Source organism: Aulostomus chinensis, chromosome 1, assembly GCF_037954235.1.
Source record: "Aulostomus chinensis isolate RoL2024-O1b breed Wild chromosome 1, RoL_Achi_v1.0, whole genome shotgun sequence".
Lineage (NCBI taxonomy): Eukaryota > Metazoa > Chordata > Actinopteri > Syngnathiformes > Aulostomidae > Aulostomus > Aulostomus chinensis.
In genome coordinates, this window is record NC_141320.1 from 16,068,903 (window position 1) to 16,090,340 (window position 21,438).

Below are 21,438 nucleotides of genomic sequence, written 5' to 3' on the forward strand. Positions count from 1 at the left end.
TTTGAATTCGGATTTCCACCCCTCTTTAACAGATCCACATTTCAAAACAACCAGGTTTATTTTTCTCCTTTCTTTGAGCAGAGGACAGTTTTGATCCATCAGCCTCTGGTTCTGGCCCAGCTCTCTTCCTCTGCTCCTCTCTGCTCTACCATCTATTAAACAGGTCTTGATTTAGGAGAGCAGGACTGAGACAAGAACAGGAATGTGAGAGTTTAAGGTTCACAATTTGGCTCTGAAGCCTCAGCAGGTAAAGATTCATCTCTTATTTCAGAGGTGATTTGAAGAATCCATTGTTGCTGAACTGTTGATGCTTCAGTTTCTGGACGTTCACTGGTGGAATGTTTGAGGGTCAGAGGTGAAAAGAGGACAAGTGCACCTGTTGTGTGTGATGGGGCACCAGCACGGAGGAAGTTGTCTTACATTTCCAGCTAAACAGCAGGAAACTTCATGTAAAGAATTAAAATGATTTACTTCAGTGTTTAACTCCCAGGCCTCTGGAATAAAACCCAAGGAACAACTGACCACCTCACCATGACTTCACCCTGATAACCAGGAGGTAACCTGGTAGTCAGAGCAGCGGTGCTCAGGTCTGTGGACTCAGAGGAGGGTTCTTCTTCTGGTCCTGGGTTTGAAGACATCAGCAGCCTTGTTTGAGTCAACTGGGATGTTCCTCTCAACAGACAGCAGCATTAAATCAGAGAGCCTGTCTGCTCCATGGCTCCTCCTGAGCTGGTCCTGGATCAGCTTCAGTTTGGAGAGTCACTGTTACACTGAAGCAGAGGTCACTGGCAGTGCTGTATATACTGGGAGGAGCCTGTGGCTCTGGGTACACTGTGCCCATGTTGTTGGCTTGAAGGCAGCTCAGCGTTACTGCACATTGTTGAGTGACAAAAACAGCCAACACCTCCAGCACAGGGAGGAGAGACCTGCCACACCTCTCCAGAGACCTGGGACATGATGGCAGTGGTGGGATTTGAGCCCACACCTCCTCAGAGAATGGAGCCTTAATCCAGCGCCTTAGACCGCTCAGCCACACTACCTCACTGAGCTGTTTAGTGAGTTGGTCTGCTAAAGGCATGTTGAAGAGGAAGTAACAATGATTTCAAACTTATTCTGAAGGGGGACCCCTTCCCTCCACGGTCACAGGAAGTGACGACAGCGCCGCTAGAAGAAGCCAGGAAAGAAATGGAAAAAGGACTCAATTTAAACAGAGCCTTTCTACTTCAGCAGCCATGCTAGCAAACCCCCTTTTGTCTGGTTTGGACAGACAGACAGACAGACAGACTACTTTATTAATCCCTTTTGGACGTTCCGCGAGGGAAATTCCACTCTCCTCAACATACATTCACAGCACTGTTACAATAGATTAGACTAAAAATAGCAAAGAAGAGAAAACAAAGACTATATATATATATGTATATATATATATATATATAGATAGATAGATAGATATATAGATAGATAGATATATCTATATCTATAGATATAGATAGATAGATAGATATATCTATATCTATAGATATATATAGATAGATAGATATATCTATATCTATAGATATATATAGATAGATATATCTATATCTATAGATATATATAGATAGATAGATATATCTATATCTATAGATATATATAGATAGATAGATATATCTAGATATATCTATCTATCTATCTATCTATCTATATCTATATATATATATATATATATATATATATATATATATATAGATATATATATGCATATATACACGTGCCTGTGTGTACCTGGATGGTTATGTATATATGCATAGTGACAGGAATAATCATAATATTAATTGTTCTTCATTGTTATTATAACAATAATAATACTAATAACACTAATAATGATGATGATATCATATAATAATGGTGATGATGATATAATATAATAAAAATATAATAGTTATAATAATAATCATAATAACAATAATAAGAATAAGAATAATAATGTACAGTCTCTTATATTGCACGAGTGTCCGGTTGTTATTGGGGCAAGCTAATGGTGCTCAGCCCTCTCCAACAGTCCTTCTGTTGGCCCTCCCCCCCTCCAGTGAGGAGTTTAACAGTTTAATGGCTCGGGAGATGAAGGAGGTCTTCAGTCTGGTTGTTGTTTGGTGACTGTGGATGAACACACAGGAGAAGTTGAGCATGAATCTGTGTTCCTGTTCACTTGAATACATGCAGGAGTGTGAGGTGGAAATACTACTGTTTATTTTTGTTCTGATTTCAGAACTGTTGACACAACGGTGTCAGATTAAAGCATCGCCACCTTCCAGATGCTGGTCTCCTTCTGGGGTCCTGACTGACCTCCATCTTGTGTTCTGGATCCACCTGAACCCAGCAGCTCCAGATCCCTTCACTCCCTTACAGGGATAGAAAATGGCTGCTGGATGGAAGTCCCCCAACTGTGGCTGTTCTGAAACTCTTCTCCTCAGTCACTCCTGAGTTGACACTGAGATGGAAACTCTGGACCAAGTCAGATCAGCTTTTCTGAACCTGATACTCAATCAGCTGTGAGTACGTTCACCTTGAGTGTCACATGTGTACAACCATGACAAAATGACATCATCAATGGAGCCCTGATACCACGAATCACCATGACAACAACAAACAAAATAACAAGTTATTTCACTTCAATTCACTGAAACAAGACCTTCATATATTTATGATGACATCACCAATATGAGCCTTCCCAGTCTGTCAGGGGGTAGAATTCAGTCAGCACCAATGACATCAGAGTCAGAGTTTAGAGATCAAAGACGGACATTAAAGTCTCTCTGATAAAACAAAAATATAGTGTAGTACACTGGAAAAGAATATTGCAGTATATTAAATATGATGTTTCCATGGAGGGGCAGTTTGAATTTTTATTCTTGGATGCATTTATATTTTAGAATCAGAAAGGCAGTGACAGTGACATCATCAAGACAAAACATGGTGTTACAAAGGTGAGGGGAACAATTTTAACAGTCAATCCAAAATTTAGGCCTGAAGTTTGAAAATAATATTAGCTAGCTAGCAACATTAGCTAGTTAACGTTAGCAAGCTGGTGATATTTAGCACCACCAACTAGTTAAACAAGGTCAACAGCTGTTATGATGATGGTCACATGATTTAACCTTCCTCCTGTGGGACCTGTTTTAGGATTTAAATGCATCAAAGAACCACATCAATTTGTTTATTGTATCAAGGATTTTTGACTTTGTCAGGAACCTCTAGTTCAACAAAATAAAACCAACAAATGTTTTTCACTGAATGACCAAATAGTGAGGGTCTGTCTGGACCAGTTATCAAAATAAGATGATAAAGCAACAATCAGAGCCAAACCTGAAGTCAGAAGTGCACTGTCAGCAACACTGCCAGCAGCTCCTCTCCCAGTCATGGGAGCTTCAGGGACTCTCATCAGCCTCGTTCTCCCATCGACCTGCACAACAACACAACAAACAAAGACCATCCTTGATGTGTCTGCATAGAATGCATTTGTGTTGTGGACCCACATCCACCAAGAGTGCAACAGCGTCCTCCTCAGCAGCCCTGCCTCAACACCAACCAGAACAGCCACAGCCACAACCCCACTCAGGATCTGGTTCCAGAAGAAAGAGGTGTCAGGACTGCCCAAGCAGTCAGGACAGCAGGACAAATGGATTGTGCTTCAACTGCAGGAAACATCTCTGCAGAGAACACACAGAAGTGTCACACATGAATCTAAACACACACAATCAATCAATATTTCCATGGATAAGGAAGCCTAACAAGGTCACCAAGAGATGGAAACAACTTGGAGGATAGAAAATTGTTTTAGTTTATTTGACAGCTGATTGAAGACGTGGGTCAAAACTGACCGTTACCATAGAGATGGGAACAGAAAGCTGACACAAGAGGAAGGTTCCAGCTCTGAAAAAGGAGTTTGATCAAAATCTTGAACTGCCAGTAGAAATATCCTTTTGTATGTTGACCTTTGTTGACAGAAGTCACTTTAGCTTGGCAGTGACAAGAATGGCTGCTAGCTTGACAAAGAACTGCACAAACCAGGTTCAAGCTGGACTTTGGACCCTGGTATCTGCAACGACTCCATCAACTCCTAATCTAGCAGCTCTGCTGGGTCCAACTATTTTACAGAACATTTGACAGACCTGTGGAGCAGTGAGGACACACATGAGTTGATCACATGATCCACTGAAGCGCCATTTTACCCTGGTACTGAGGTCACCAACATGAGCTGGAGTTGGGACTCTTGAACTGAACCTGGTATCACAGCGACACCTACTGCTGCAAAATGGAACAGCAACATTGAACCAAGTACAGGATTGGAGGGAGACTGATGGTCGCTGTTTGGGTTTTTGAAGAACAAAGAGGGCGTGGCTTCAAGCTGGATTCTCAGAGACTATTTCCCCAACCTCTACATTGGAATCTACACTGTCATCCAGTCATGTGACTGAAGTCATCAGTCATGTCAGTGATGTCACTCTGCAGGACTGTCATTGCCATCACATTATAGAAAAGAATCCAGACTCCTCATTTCTGGGGCAGTTTTGGTCTTTAAAGACTTGACAGTTCCAGGAGATTTAGTCTGGCTCAAGATCTTCAGATCAACCCAGGACAGAAGGCTATGACTCCATTGGATTGTATCGTTGGAGCATTCAGAGATCTGGTGGATCTCAGTAGGAGCTGTATTTATCCACTGAATGATCCTGGTCAATGTGATCCTGCTCCTCCATCTCTCAGGCTGACAGAGCAGGAGGACCTGACTGAGAAGAAAGCTGCCCTTGAGCAGCTTCAGTCTCTGAGTGACAACACACAGGCAGAAAACCAGAATTTGAGGGAACAAGTTTCTACTCTTGAACGTGAGAATAAAAGAGCAATCCAGGAGCTACAGAACCTCACTGCTGTGGTGGCCAACCTCCAAACGGTCCAGGACAAGAACCAGACTCAGATAGAAGATCTGAACGCAACAGTCCACAGTCTTCAGTGTGAGGGGAGGAAGGTTGATGGAGAGAACAATGAGCTCAGAAAAGAGCTGACCCAGGTTCAGTCTCTGAGGGAGAGTGAACAGGTGGAGATGAAATGTCTTGAGGAAGACCTGACTGAGAAGAAAAGTGCACTTGATCAGCTTCAGTCTCTGTGTGACAAGAGATGGACAGAAAACCAGAATTTGTGGGGACAGGTTTCTAGTCTTGGACAAGAGAAGATCATTGCATATCAGCTGGTAGAGAACATGTCTGCCATGGTGGGCAACCTTGAATCTGTGAGGGAGGAGAACCAGACTCAGATCAGAGACCTGAACACACAAGTCCACAATCTTCAGCTTGAGGTGAAGATGGTTTGCAAGGAGAAGTGTGACCTCAAGTGTGAGCTCAACTCCATCCAGGCAGAGAAGAACAAAATGAGGGAAGAACTCACTGAGAAGAAGACGACTCTTGAACAGCTGAGGTCCCAGAGTGAGGAGAGAGAGGCAGAAAATGGATGTTTGAGGAGACGAGTTTCTACTGCATCTCAGGAGACAGAGACCTTCACTGCTGAGTTGGCCCACCTTGAATCAAGGAAGGACCAGGACCCCACAAAGACTGGCAGTCTGAACGGTGAAGTTCAGAGTCTTCTATGTGCAGTGAGAACACAAAAGAAGAAAAGGAGCAGTGCTCAGTGGGAAATCCTGGGAAATCTTCATGATTTAAAAAGCTGTTTGAAAGAGGAAAATCATGACCTTCAAGTGAAGGTCCAGCAAACTTCTGAAGAGCAAACAGACACTCCCCTACGTCCAGCCAGAGAAGAGCAAGCAGACTCTCCCCTACGTCCAGCCAGAGAAGAGCAAGCAGACTCTCCCCTACGTCCAGCCAGAGAAGAGCAAACAGACTCTCCTCTACGTCCAGCCAGAGAAGAGCAAGCAGACTCTCCCCTACGTCCAGCCAGAGAAGAGCAAGCAGACTCTCCCCTACGTCCAGTCAGAGATGAGCAAGCAGACTCTCCCCTACGTCCAGCCAGAGAAGAGCAAGCAGACTCTCCCCTGCGTCCAGCCAGAGAAGAGCAAGCAGACTCTCCCCTACGTCCAGCCAGAGAAGAGCAAACAGACTCTCCCCTACGTCCAGCCAGAGAAGAGCAAGCAGACTCTCCCCTACGTCCAGCCAGAGAAGAGCAAACAGACTCTCCCCAACGTCCAGCCAGAGAAGAGCAAGCAGACGCTCTCACATGTTCTTCTGCAGAGGAGCGACGGGATTCTGCTGCATGTCCTGTGACTGAAGAGCAGAATGATGGGGGCACCCTGGAGACTGGACCTGCTAGGGGTCAAACCAGAGGTCTACTGAGCCGTGTGACATCTGGTGTTGAAGATGCTCTGTTCATGTTCATAGTTTTTTCTTTGTGTGCTTTTCCTCAACTTTGTTTTCTTTGTTTGTTCTATATGATGATACCTTGATCACCACAGCAGTTGATCCCAGCTTGATTAGCTGAGTGCTTTGCAGTCTAAAGCACTTTAGTGACACCTGTGGGGTCCCTTATCCTCCCTGACCACAGGGATTCAGCCTCACTGAAGGAGAGGGAACCTTCCAGGTTGCAGCTTCTAGACTCTGGAACGCTCTCCCACTGGACATGAGGACGCTGTGGACACCTTTAGAAAGACGCTAAAGACCCATTTGTTTTGTAATATTATTGTTCATGGAATCGTCCCTCTGTACCTGCCCACACAGATCAAGAGGTCAAATGATTCCCTGTTTAAAACAGCTCTTCCATCGCATGGATGTGCATCCCAACAGTCAGAGCTCACAGACGCTCCTATTCCCTCCAGTGTGAGGCACAACGAGTGACTGATGAGGGTCAGGGGGGGTCAGGCTAGTCCAGATAGTGGGTCTGTATGAGGATGTTAGGGAGGGATAAGGTAGTGGCAGAGTTCAGGCTGTAGCTGTGCTCCAACAGTTGAGACAGGGCAGGACAAAAAATGACATCCTGATGGCGTTAGGAGTGATTCTTACAAGAACCAATCAATAAAAGTGGGTGGTGACCTGCTCATGTGACGCTTGTGTTGATGATTACTGGGTCTCCTCCATGCTCATTTATCATGAATGAATCCCTCTGAGTAAAACACCTGATGACTCCTGAGTTGTTTCACAAAATGTGTGTGTGTGTGTGCGCGTGTGTGTGTGTGTGGGCAATATGTGTTATGGTTGTTATGTAGTTTAAGGTTATTATCTCTGTTTCTTGTGTCTTTGTCTTTGTCGTCCTCCCCTTCGTCCGTCCTGGATTTTTGACTCTGGTTGCAGGAAGCCTGTGACCTCAACTCCTTTTTCTGTGTTGCTGAACGCAGAGCCTTGCTTCATTGTGCTCGCTAAAGTGTGATCCTCCCTGCTCATTCCTTATTTCGTTGACTAATTACCCACCAAAAATTAATACCTAATTGCTTTATTTGGCTGAAGTTTAAAAGACCATCATTCTGGTAGCAACAGTCTTTCTGCCTTGTAAACACGCTAAGCTAACGATGGCTTCTCCCTCTTGTCCTCCTCTCTCCTGCTCAGAGTGCCACATGTTTTGTTCCTCCTCTGCCTCCTGTAGTGATACTGATAAGTGTGTTAAATGTAGTTTTCTTGTTGTGTTGGAGGTGAGGCTTAGCGATGTTGAATTGGACCTGCAGCGGCTCTGCACCAACGCTGCGAGAGCTAGCCAGCCCTCATTAGCTGGTGCAGACCACCTTAGCTTAGCTCCTAGCTTAGGCCCAACTAGCGCTCCCCCAGCAGCTCCCAAGCATCTGGGAGAGCGCCAAGAAAAGTTGGGCCTAAGCTAGGATGTGCTTGCTCATGAAGAATAGTTGGGTGTAAATTCATTTAAGGAGTGTGGAACTGGACCTGTTCTACTTGTAAAGTGTTACTGTTGTTATTTGTTGCTTTACAGGGTGATGACTTGACTTCATTGCAGCTTTGACCTGAGCAGGTGTTCATCCACATCTCAGTAACAGGGGACACTTTATCACAGCAGTGGACAAACATCAGCATTCATCACCCAGCAGCTCCTCTGATCAACAGAACAAGTTAAAGTATTCTGGAGAATGAGGGCATTGATCCCTCTACCTCTCACATGCTAAGCGAGCACTCTACCATTTGAGCTTATTCCCCTGTTCAGGAGCACAGCAGATAATGGAAGTTGACCTTCACCATGGTTGAATGAGCGTCACCAGTTGAAGCTTCTCTGGTTGACCAATGTAATGGAGACCAAGGGTTCCATGACATGAATGATTAATTGAAGGTAGCATTTGTCTTGGTATTAACAGTTTATGTAAATTAGAGGCACACACACATGTTACATGTACCGTAAATGATCAATTTGTAGCCCGGGCGTTTAAAAGAGACCAGGGGCCCGTTTCACAAAGCAGGTTTAGAGTGCTGCTCAGTAAAGTTGCCATGACTTGAGATTCTCTTCCTGCTGGGTCCATTTCAACATTCTTATCCTTCCTATCACTGGAGATAAAGTAGCAGTCAGGGCTGTAGGGTAGGGTTTTCTATGGAGTTTTTCCTCAGTCGATGTGAGGGTCTAAGGGCAGAGGATGTTGTTATGATGCCATGTGAAGCCCTTTGAGACAAACTGTTGGTGAAAACGGGCTCTACAAATAAAATTGCCTTGCCTTGCCTTGCCTTGTACTTGATTAGTACTGCATATAGTACACATCAGTCACTGCCATTACACAGTGGAATGGTAGTTGAAGTACTGTTTAGCAGCAAGCTGAAAACTGTTGTGGTCTTTGACAGTTCTCTTGTTTCTGAATGAAAATCCTGTGAAGGAGAATCATGGAGACATCCTAAAAATGGCTGAGGTCTCTGAGCTGCAGCAGGTCTGAGCTGCTTTTGATGCCCAGATGATGAGGAGGCAGTGAATGGTGGGTTTGGTGGAGCTGGAAAAAGGCTGCAGGTGGTGAGGGGTCTGCTGGTGTCAGGACTTCCTCTCCAGGTCTGAGGGCTCCCCCCTGCAGTTCCCACAAACACCACAACAGTCCTGGAACCCCTGCAGATGGTGGAGGACCATGATGACCCCGATGCACCATCAGGCCATCAAAAACCAGTCCTGATGGTCAAAAAGGTCCCTCCACTCATCCAGGCTCAACTCTAGAAGAAGCTTCTGGAACAGATGAGCAAACACTCTCAAATATAAATCCTGATGTAAACACACTGGCAAACCAACGTTTCCCACAATGTTGATTTTTACAATTTCCTTCAATGTTTGAAAAACATCAAAGTGGACAGAAGCCCAGATGGTCCAAACCTGTTTCCTGTCTCCTGCCATTGTGGAGAGCCTCTGTTCTGTCCTGCTGCTGTCCAGTTGTCTCTACTGAGCTCCTCTGCTGGTTCCAGCTTGAAGAGGGTCTGAGCTAAAACTGAACCTTGGGGAACTTCAACCTTTGATCTCAGAGTTTTGTGTTTGATCTTAGAAGTCTTTGTTCTCTCAATGTCAAGTGTTTTATTCTTTTTGCTGTTTTCCCCACACTTGAAGGAGAGTTGTACCAATCAAGAACATCAGGCAGGAATGCACTCCAAACCAAACTGCTTTTTCTCGTTTTTATTTTTTCTTCATTTTTTCATCCACACCTACTGATCTTGGATCTGCTGCCCGTTCCTGCCTGGTAAAAGAAGGAACCAGCATCTGGTTCTCCAGGCTGAATGAACTCCAGGACGTTGGCCAGCTGGCACCAGGCGCTGACCCAGGTCCTGCACGGGAGATACTGTCAGTTCTGTTCTGCCCTGCTCACAACCACAGGCTGGTGTTGAGGCCTGCAGCAACCAGGGCCCCAGTCACCAAGAGTATAAAGGCTGGACATTGTGGCAGTGGGAGGAGTCAAAATGAAGACAGACCAATGTGAGCAGGACGTTCCTGGAGAAGTCAGAAGAACTTGACCATGTTTCCTACAGTACCCAGGAGGCCTGGTAGTTGTTGAAGGAAGCTCCAAAAGCAAGAGCAGACAGCAGGACATCAAAAGAAAAGATCCAGACATAATCCTCCTCTGAGTCCACAGACCTGAGCACCGCTGCTCTGACTACCAGGTTACCTCCTGGTTATCAGGGTGAAGTCAATAAAATAATTAATAATAATAATAAAAGAAGAAATAAATAATACTAAATCAAGGCCTATTTAATAAATGGTGGTGCAGAGGAAGCGTGCTGGGACCAGAACCCAGAGGTTGATGGATCAAAACTGTCCTCTGGTAAAAGAAAGTAGTTTTTTTTTTAAATGTGAATCTGTTAAAAAGAGGTGGAAATCAGAATTCAAACCATTGGGAGAGTTAATAACATTCTACTTTTCCACTGAAGCAAAAGTAGACTTCAGAAGGTTTTAGTGATTCAACATAGCAGCTAAGTTTCCATTTCTATACTGATTGTCTGCAATGGTTCGTGGGGGTGGAGTCTATCACAGCTGACATCAGGTGAGGAGGGGGTTCACCCTTGATGGGTCGCCAGTCCATCCCAGGACCAACACACACAGACAGACAACCATTCACACTCACAGTCATTTAGAGTGTCCAGGTAACCACTACCCTCTTGATGTCTTTGGACTGTGGGAGGAAGCTGGAGTACCAGAGAGAACCACCACAGAGACAGGGAGAACCTGCAGGAGGGGTGGAGATCGATGAGTCCTGGAGACGTTCAATAATGTCCACAAATTTGGCACCAGGAAGACAGCAGGTGATGGCACCTGGGAGTTCAACAGACCTGATGATTGAACCACCAATCACAAGGATTTCAGCCTCCATTGTAAACAGAGAGTTTAGATGAGAGAGAACCTGCTGTCAGCCTCACCAGTCAGGGCAGTGGCAGAGGCAGCAGAGTTGAATGAAGCAGGACCACCTGGCAGGTCTCAGCTGGAGGTGATGACATCACTGGCCTCAGTCCTCACCAGTGCTCTGCCTAGCAACAGGGACGATGGGGAGAAACCAGTAGAAGCGCTCTGAGAATTGGAGACAGCAGGAGGAAAGAGACCATGACAGAGTCACCCATGGGAAACTGTTGGATCCACTCAGGACAGGCTGCTCCAGAGGTGGAGGCACCTGTACAGGGTGCTGGCACAGGTCTGGAAAGTCTTAAAAAAATGTGTGTGAAAGTATGGAAAACTTTTCTCTGGTAGGAGAATTTTAGAGGCACTCAAAGGCACATAATCTTGTCATTGCACATAATCTTGTGGAATCTCTTTCAATACTCCAGTGGTGTTTAAGTGGTGACAATATGGGTTAGTGACTGGGAGGGTGTGTGTGTGTGTGTGTGTGTGTGTGTGTGTGTGTGTGTCTGTGTCTGTGTCTGTGTTTGTTTGTGTGTTTATATGCAAATCTTTCCATGGAACAACGTTTTTTATTTGAAGCAAGAGCCTCCAGATCAAAGTCAGAATTGATGATGATGTCATCAGGGGGCTTTTATTGTTTATTTATTTGTACCTAGAATTCTGTCTTTGATCTCAGGAGGACATGAAAGAAACTCAACTTTAAAAAGTATATGAGAGCATTCAGCTTGGTTAGAAAACATTTTGACTGTTGAACAGTAGAGTTTGTTAGAAACAGTTTACAACGCTTTGAATTAAATTGAAGACACAAAAACCTTCTACACTTAAATCCTGTCTCTAACTTCAAACTGGGGATGAACATTTTTATAAGCAATCTGTCTCTATGTGTTGGCCCTGCCATGGACTGGTGACCTGTCCAGGATAAACCCCGCCCCTCACCTGAAGGCTGCTGGGATAGGCTCCACCCCCCACGAACCATTGCAGATCATCAATAACCAAAGCTACTAAGGAGGATTACAGAGTTTGGGAGTCAGTGACTTAATAGAGTCTAACAAAGGGTTGGACCTGAATGAGACAGTCACCCTTCAACATGGGGCCATGGCAGAGTGAACCAAGAACACTACAATGAGGGTGAGAGTGGAGCCATGATGGATTCACAGTTCGTCACCTCCACCATCATGTGGACCACCTGATCACCTCTCCCTCAACCTCTAAATAACTCATTCCTTGACCGGGAATCGAACCTAGGCTGCGGCGGTGAGAGCGCCAAATCCTAGCCACTAGACCATCAGGGACCACACTGAGCTCTCCAACAACAGAGACTATAGACAATGACTCAAGAACACAGGACTCTGTGGTCTCAGCTTGAGATGCAGAGGGTCCACCAAGACCACCAGACACCTCAGCCCCCTAAAGACAGTCCACCCCCAGGATCCTGCCCCCCTCTGCTCCAACTCAGCCCTCCATTCATAACGTGACTTTCGCTACGTCCGAACTGCCAAGTACCAACCTACGTCCTCCTGCTACGACCTAAACATGGCGGCACCACTCAGACACCCGAGAAGATTGGTGGTGAAGCACGACCTCTGCTGGCAGAGCACAGATACCGCAATTAGGTAGACAGCACCAACGAAAGCCCCACCTGCTGGCCTGACTGTGGTACTGCACTCCACTCTGAACACACCCTTCACTCATTCTCTATTATTAAGCACGTTAACGCACCTGTACAGGTGTGTTCACATTATATACATATTATATATTTATGCTTGGCCGTTTTTGATGAACTTGGGCGGTACTCTGGTGCAGGGATGAGGTCATGGAGCTGATCTGGGAGCAGTCCTGATGTTAAATGCTGTGATGAAGGACAGTGTGGAGGAAAAATGAGTCAAATTTAAATTGTCAACAGTTCAACGTTGTTGGCAGGACTCCAACCTGAGCAGGGAGACCCCAATGGATTTCTAGTCCATCGCCTTCACCACTCGGCCACAACGACCACATTCACACACTTTTGTAGGAGACTGAAATTAGACAATGAAAGTTCATGTCAGCACAGTCAAATATTTTTTGGCCTCTCTCAAAGACAAACTATTTGTGTGTGTGTGTGTGTGTGTGTGTGTGTGTGTGTGTGTGTGTGTCAGTGTTGTGACTGAGCAGTGAAGAAGACGACCTTCTGACTCCATTTTCTTTGTTGCTCTTCTATCAGTTCCTCAGTTTCACTCATCAAGTGAAGCAGCTTTGACAGGTTTACTTCTCTGTGTGTTCACAACTTTGGTCTTTAAACTCCTGACAAACTCACCACGTCACACATTTGGTGAATTAAAGCAACAAATAATGACATCATGATGATTCAGGTTAGGGGGGCACGGCCTGGACGAAGAGTGGCCGTCTAGCAGAGTTGCTGGTTCAGTTCTCACTTCAGCTGGTGACCATGTTGAAGTGTCCTTGAGCAAGACACTGAGCCCCTCATTGCTCCTGATCACCAGCATCCAAGACCAACAAGCTTCTGATTGGCTCTGATTCTCTGAGCCAAAGTCCAACACAGGAAACAGAAACTCTTGAGTTTGTCTCACTTTTTTTTTAAAGAAACTCAGCACAGGACAGTGATAGGAGGCTTGTTTCCTTGATGTGGGCTTCACCTCCACTGCTGTCCACATTTAAATGCTGGCTGATGCTGGTCCCCTGTTGAAACCTGGACCAGACCAGGGACCTTCAGACCTTCAGTCTAACGCTGTTCCAGCATTGGATGAAAGAGACTGGTGCTCTCATCTTCTTCAACACTGACTTGTTCTACCAGGACAAGAGAATCTGAGCTTGGATGTCATTTAGCAGTCAAAGGCTTGTTAAACTGGTCAACATCAGCTGGTGTTCACTCTGATGATGTAGCGATGGTCTGGATTCTTCCTTCTGGAGCACCAAGCTGCTGGGAAGAAGCCTGATGATGTCAGAGTTGTGTTCAGTGGCTCCTGCTGGGTCCATTTCTGACAAATGGGCTCCAAAGAGTTCAGCTGTTTCAAAGGCTCAGAGAAAGCAGCACATCATGGTGGTCAGGAGACGAGGTGGCCGAGTGGTTAAGGTGATGGACTGCTGATCCATTGAGCTCTGCAGGCGTGGGTTCCAATCCCATCCTCGTCGTAGGAGACTTTGGTTTCTGCTCCTAGATTCTGGAACGACTCTGAACTGTGAGGCTTTCCAAGAGGAGATCCTGCAGCACCAGAGAGCTGCAGTTCCAGGACCCCACAGCACCACCTACTGAATTGGATGATAAAATGCACTTCTGGAACTTTTGTTTTTTGGTGACAGCGCCACCTATCGAATTAGATGATAGCAAAATACTACTTTCTAACTGTAGTATTAAAGGTTTATTCCACCAAAATACTACTTCCTGTCCTTTAGTTTCTAACTATAGTATAAAAGGTTTATTCCAATCCCAACAAAATACTTTCTAATTTATAGTTTTAAAGGTTTGTTCCACCAAAATACTTTCTAATTTATAGTTTTAAAGGTTCGTTCCACCAAAATACTTTCTAATTTATAGTTTTAAAGGTTCGTTCCACCAAAATACTGCTTTCTGTCCAACTTCTCAGTTTTAAAGGTTCCTTCAATTGAGGGCTCCTGGTTCTGTGTGAGGGGTTGAGGGTCGATATGGGATGATGAGAAAGATTTCATGTCACGATGGTCCTGCTAAAGGAACTGAGAGTCATGATATCAAACAATGTCACCAAAATACGCTTGAACTCTTAAAATGGCAATAAAATCTACGGAATCATTTTAGCACAAACACTTTTATAGTGTTTTTGTGAGCATCATTTTTCACACATTATAACATAAACTTTAAAAAGGGTCCATTCACTAACACTCTTACTTGAAGGTAGTCACTGATATCAGTAAATAGCTGATAAAGATTTGTGTTCATGTTTTAATTCTCTACTCTGACCTGTGCTGAGACACTGGACCAGAGAGGAAGACCTGCTCAGCCTCCTGCATGGACCAGTTCTGCAGCTCAGTGATGACGACGAGGGATTCAGCATTGAGTTCATTTTTAAACTTTTTGGAGGAAACACCTGTAAATTAACCAGCAGTTACTGGTGATGCTTCACAGTTTCCAAGCTCAAACGGCCTCCTGCTTGTTGGACTCACAATTTCCAAAAAATGGAGACATCAAAAGTCAAATCATGTTTTTGTTTGGTTTTGTTTTTTACTGGAGGAAAACTTCAAATTGTGATGATGTGTCTGACTTAGAAACTGAACCCCCAAAAATCAAAAAGTCTCCTTCTTCTGTGCCGTGATCTCAGAGCTGATCATGATTGATCTCATCAATAATCCTTGGCAGCCGACCAGTCACACACAGCCCCCCCCCCCACACACACACTGAGACATGCAGCAGCTCACAGTAACTGCCTCAGTCACACAGCAGATAGACTCCTTTCTATAACAAGATAAGCAGTAGAAATGGATGGAAGTGATGATGAACTGATGAACAGGTGATTTGTCCAAAAGTCAACATCAGATTCATTTCCAATCTGTGGAAGCAGTTTCATCTTGAGGTTCCAGGTAAGAACAGCCAGCTGTGGGCTGACACACATCTCTTCAGGAGCACTTCTATGCTCCAAACTTGCCAGGTTGAATTGTGTCTGTATTCTGAGGGCAGCAGGAGGACGGAGGAGTGAGGACACACACATTTGGAACTGAGAGCAGCTGTGTGTGGGATTTCCCCAGCAAAGATAAAACCAGCTCCTTCATGCTGGCTATGAAGGCTCACAGTCACACTGACCCAGCTACAAATACTTTGATATGCAACAGACTGGTTTCTCTTCTGGTAGTTTGTTATCAACTGTTGTCACATTTATGGATCAATTTAGCTGATAAGATGAAGGCTCCAAAGGACCAGCTGGAGATGCCGGGGATTGAACCCGGGGCCTCATACATGCGAAGCATGCGCTCTACCACTGAGCTACACCCCCTCTGTCAGAGTCACTGTTTAACTGATGCAGCAACACAAACACAGACACAACATTTTTATTCTTCATTTTAGGGATAAAAAGGAAGTCAGCCTGTGATCTCAAAGGCTCTGTGATCTCAGTAGTTTCACTGTGATGTCAGCCCACACAGCCTTAGACCACAGAGGCAAGTCAGGCTCCAGGAAGCTGAGGCTGCTCCGTTCTCAGTCCAGTCCAGAGTGAAGGTTTTCCTCTCAGAAGCTTTCCAATCCAGCCCAGATCCTCTCTGACTAGCAGGAGTCTTTGACCAGGAAATGAGAATTATATTGAACATCTGCTCATCCTCAGAATGAAGTAAAAGTATTTGTGTTCCTAAAATAATCTCCAGATGCTAAGATCAGTTATTAACATTGATTGACAGCTCTAAACTGAGCCACCATCACTATACAGTTGCAACTGAAATATTTAGAAATATTTCAAGGAAGCAGCAGGCCCTCATCCGCCCCGGTCCACCCGACTGTGTCCCCTGAGACAGATGACAGCTCACTTCTGGCAGAGGCAGTTAGGTTGAGGACCGTTGCTGATGTCATCAACTGATGTCTCCATCACCAAAGGTGACAGACAGGATGGTCATGGACATAAAACAGAGGTCGAAGAATGAGAAAGAATGGTTGTCCTGACTGAAGTTTAGCTTGAGCTTTTTAATTTGTTACTAAAGAAAGTATTGGTACAAGTAAAGGCAGGCGAACTTTCCACAAATATTCAGAATTGACTTTGACAACCAAAACATGAACCAAGACGACAAAATAGTGAACATGAAAAAGGAACCAGTCCCACCTTCTTGTGTGTTCCTGCTGAAGTAAATGTTTATGAAGATTTGTTGTGTTCTTTTTCCAAAGGTCCAGCCAGCATTGCAGGTCTCAGGAGAAGGAGCCACTTCAGCAGGATCTGTGGGACAAATCCCCCCACGGTGAGACCTGTCCAGCTCCCTGCAGCTCTGCAAGTGTTACCAACTCTTCATTCCAGCTGTTTGGTTGAATCCCATTTTTTCACCTTTGAACCTTTTGAACACTGATGAGGAGGTGAGGCTGGAGGCAAAACCACAACCTCACGTCATCTCACAGGATGAACCAAAATGCCAGACACTTCCTGTCACTGCTCCAGCACCACCTGTCTCCCCTCCATGTCTTTACCATCTGTGCAGCTTCCTGCTGTCCCTGGACCCTCACAGGTGATCGCTCCACCTGGAGCCTCACAGATGGGTTCAAACCTCCCAATACCTGCAGCCCAGCCTCGACCCACTCAGACACAGTCACCCGTTCAAGCTGGGCCTGGTACCACACTCCAGTACAGACAGAGAGAAAGAAGACACACGGGATCCTTTGAAGAAAATGTAATAAAGACAGGAAGCCCCCATCACATTGTCAGTGTTTCAGTGACTGGCATTGGGAAGAGACTGAGACAAAGTCAGTTATGAATGGAGGGCTGAGTTGGAGCAGAGGGGGACAGGATCCTTGGGGTGGACTGTCTTTAGGAGGCTGAGGTGTCTGGTGGTCTTGGTGGACCCTCTGCATCTCAAGCTGAGACAACAGAGTCCTGTGTTCTTGAGTCATTGTCTATAGTCTCTGTTGTTGGAGAGCTCAGTGTGGTCCCTGGTGGTCTAGTGGCTAGGATTCGGCGCTTTCACCGCCGCAGCCCGCGTTTGATTCCCGGTCAGGGAATGAGTTATTTAGAGGTTGAGGGAGAGGTGATCAGGTGGTCCACATGATGGTGGAGGTGATGAACTGTGAATCCATCATGGCTCCACTCTCACCCCCATTGTAGTGTTCTTGGTTCACTCTGCCATGGCCCCATGTTGAAGGGTGACTGTCTCATTCAGGTTCAACCCTTTGTTAGACTCTATTAAGTCACTGACTCCCAAACTCTGTAATCCTCCTTAGTAGCTTTGGTTCCTTGCAGCACAGAAAGTCTGTTCACTGATGTAGGAACTGAAAATCTTAGAGCTCCGGTCCTTCGTTCCTTCCTCCACTGAGCAGAAGAAACACAGAATAGTGGGCAGTTCCTCCTACAGTTCTCAGAAAGTCTGAGGGCACCAAAGAAAGGAGGGAAATGCAATCAATGTTGAATTATTTTACATTTCTTATATTTGATCAAAGATAGAACTTAATAAGCGTCCATCAACCTGCAGGACAAACTCCTTCACTGTGTGGGAGGTTCAGAGTCCCTGGTTTGATTGCAGCTTTGACCTGAGCAGGTGTTCATCCACATCTCAGTAACAGGGGACACTTTATCACACCAGTGGACAAACATCAGCATTCATCACCCAGCAGCTCCTCTGATCAACAGAACAAGCTGAAGTAATCTGGAGAATGAGGGCATCGATCCCTCTACCTCCCACATGCTAAGCTAGCACTCTACCATTGGAGCTCAGTCCCCTTTTGAGCTTCCATTTGAGTTTTCTGTTCCCATCTCTATGGTAACGATCAGTTTTGACCCACATCTTCAATCAGCTGTAAAATTCACTAAAAACAATTTTCTATCATCCAAGTTGTTTCCATCTCTTGGTTTCCTTGGTAGGCTTCCTTATCCATGGAAATATTGATTTGAATATTTTGTTGTGGGCCTCTGGACCTTTTTTTAGTCAGTAAACCCTCAATTTCAATTAAAAAAATGATAAAATGAACCTTTGGGTTTGGCATAAAAGTCTTTTTTTCAGCAACAGAACTTTAATATAAACACTAAATGAAAAGCAGAACAGGCCAGAACACAAACTCTGCTCTGCCGTCCTTCCTGGTGACTGGGCATGGACTGCTGGAAGGGGCATTTTCCTCAGAAAGGGACAAGACGTTCATCCACTCTCACCTCTGGCCCTGGGTTGAATGTTGGTGCAAGGAGCTGCACCCATCTTTCCCAGACATCCCCAATGGGGGCAAGCTTGTCAGTTCTTGCTCCGGTGTCTCTGTCGTCAAATCTGAGGACTCTTGATGTTCGTTGAAAGTTCTGAAGTGGCCTTGTGGCCCGGAAAATATTTCTGCCTGTCGATGCGTCCCAGAGACGATCAGTGGCCTCACTGCAGGATCTGAACACTCCAGGAAGAAGAAGAACACCAATAGAAGCATCCAGGTGTCCCTCATCAATGTCTTTCCACTTGTCACCATGGACTTTTTTTCCTTTGAGGTTTGTCACAGCAATGCTGACTCTTTTTAGTGACAGTGGCATGAACAGAACCATCAACCATAAACAGCTCCAAACATGTCTTGATGTCACTGCCTCTCGTCACAGCAAACCTTGTGATTCCAGGGCTCATTTTGATGACATCAGCAGCAGCTGCCCTGCCATGTACATCAGGAGACACTGAGCTCCAGCCAATGTTCCCTCTAGTTTTTCATGTGTCTGGTTATCCTCACAAGCTCCCTGAGCTCACTGAGGACCACTGTGAGCACTGAAACTGGGAGACGGTTCCACAGGAGGGGAGCCTGATAGCTGAAGGCTCTGGCTCCATTCTACTTTTAGAACTCTAGGAACCACCAGTAACCCTGCATCCTGGGAGCGAAGGGTTCTAGCTGGATAATAGGGGACTAGGAGCTCTGTCAGGGATGAAGGAGCCTGACTGTTGAGGACTTTGATGGTAGAAGGAGAATTTAGAATTCTATTCTGAATGTGACAGGGAGCCATGCAGAGAAGCCAGTACAGGAGAGACATGGTCTCTTCTACTAGTTCTAGTCAGGCAGCAGCGTTCTGGACCAGCTGGAGAGTTTTCAGGACCCACTTCTTCTTTTGGTCACAGGTTTGAAGATACCTGTGGAAGTGAAAGGAAAGGCTGCGAGAGACCTGCCACACCTCTCCAGTGACATGATGGCAGTGGTGGGATTTGAACCCACACCTCCTCAGAGACTGGAGCCTTAATCCAGCGCCTTAGACCGCTCGGCCACACTACCTCACTGAGCTGTTCTCTGAGTTGGTCTGCTAAAGGCATGTTGAAGAGGAAGTAACATAATGATATCAAACTTATTCTGAAGGGGGACCCCTTTCCTCCCACGGTCACAGGAAGTGACGACAGCGCTGCTAGAAGCAGGAAAGAAATGGTAAAAGGACTCAGTTTGTACAGAGCCTTTCTACCTCAGCAGCACTCGAGGAGCTGAACAATGTCCTCTCATTCACACACTCACACACTGATGCTGAAGGCTGCCATGCAAGGAGCCAACCTACTCATCAGAAGTATTTAGGGGTTCAGTCTCTTACTCAAGGACACTTTGACATGGTCACTGGAGAAAGTGAGGATCAAACCAGCCACCCTTTGGTTGCCAGACGGCCACGCTACTCCTGAGTCATGTGACCTGGATAAGATGGTGAACTACAGCTGATCGCCATGCTAGCAAACCCCCTTTTGTTTGGTTTGGTTGTTGTTTAGTGACTGTGGATGAATACACAGGAGAAGTTGAGCATAAATTTGTGTTCCCTGTTCACTTGAATATCTGCAGGAGTGTGAGGTGGAAATACTACTTGGAGGAGAATGAGAGTTCAGTCTCAGCGCTATGACCTGTGCTGACACTAAAACATGTCAGCCCACAGAACAAAGATGGCAGTCCTCTGGGAAAGCAGGTACACCACACATACATGAAGAAACCCTACAGGAAACAAATATGTTGCCAGAGACTTTTACTCTGTTTTTGTTGTTTACCCAAGTACAGGATTGGAGGGAGACTGATGGTCGCTGTTTGGGTCATGTGACTGAAGTCATCCATTCATGTCAGTGATTTCACTTGGCAGGACTCTCATTACCAAATCGGCCGCTCTGCAGCACAATACACAATCATTAGCTCAGTGCTACGTGAGCCAAGAGCAGCAGGTGAGCAGACAAGCCGCGTTACCTGTCCGAAGCAAAACATCCGGCGCGGAAATGACGTCACCCGTCAGGAGCAGCGAGAGAGAGAGAGAGAGAGAGAGATGGGGCAGGGAGGGAATCGCCCCTCTTATGAGTGAGGGCGCCTCCGGTGGTTGGCTGTGCAATTGCCAATTAGGCATGACAGCTCACAGCTGTCTGTGCTGCCACACACCGATTCAGGCCTGGACTCCTGTCTCGCTGCCAAACTCCGCCTGACTCCGTAGAGCTGGTCAGCCTCCACTCAGTCCTCTTCATTTGGTTGGAGGTCACCATCGTTCATCCTACACACCTTTCCACCTGCCTCTTTGACGTCTACTTGAAGCTCAGATAAATCCAGGCTAATTCATACCTGCTACTCAATATGGGCCTTAATTACTCTGCTGGAATTATCACTCTGTCTTAAGGGTTTTCTTAATTGTATTAAATCCTCTTTAATTTCCAAGAAGTCTTCCAACTCATTCATTCATGCAAGCCACTGATCCACAAGACCTCATTGATGAGCTTCAACCTGAGACTGAGTGTTTCTCGTTGGACGAGACACCCATTCAATGAGACTCATTGTCAGTCCATTGAAATCTACTGGTGTTCCTGGTGAGTTGATTTAACAACATGAGCTGACAGAATCTACGTTCAGGTAGGAACCACCACATCCAGGGGTCTGGACCTTTGAGCAGGCAGAGCCATCAAAGTAGCAGACTAAGCTAGCAGACATTAGCATTGAGAAGAAACTGATACCTGAGCCTACTTTTGGGTCTGGTCAGGTGATGACACAATAATATGACATCATTGTCAGACTGACGCCTGCTCAACACTGACCAAACACTATGGCATTGTGGGAAATTTCTGCTTGGCTCGCGTCCA

General features: G+C 45.6%; 1 protein-coding gene and 2 non-coding genes across 3 annotated transcripts in view; all 3 read right to left on the reverse strand.

Moving 5' to 3' along the window:
• Window positions 1-21,438, reverse strand: part of LOC147270537 (uncharacterized) — a 137,252-nt gene that overhangs the window by 16,630 nt on the left and 99,184 nt on the right. The window lies entirely within an intron of this gene.
• Window positions 15,645-15,716, reverse strand: trnaa-cgc (transfer RNA alanine (anticodon CGC)). Its single transcript has one exon. It is a non-coding gene; the product is annotated as a tRNA-Ala (tRNA).
• On the reverse strand, window positions 19,549-19,630 carry trnal-aag (transfer RNA leucine (anticodon AAG)). The gene has a single exon. It is a non-coding gene; the product is annotated as a tRNA-Leu (tRNA).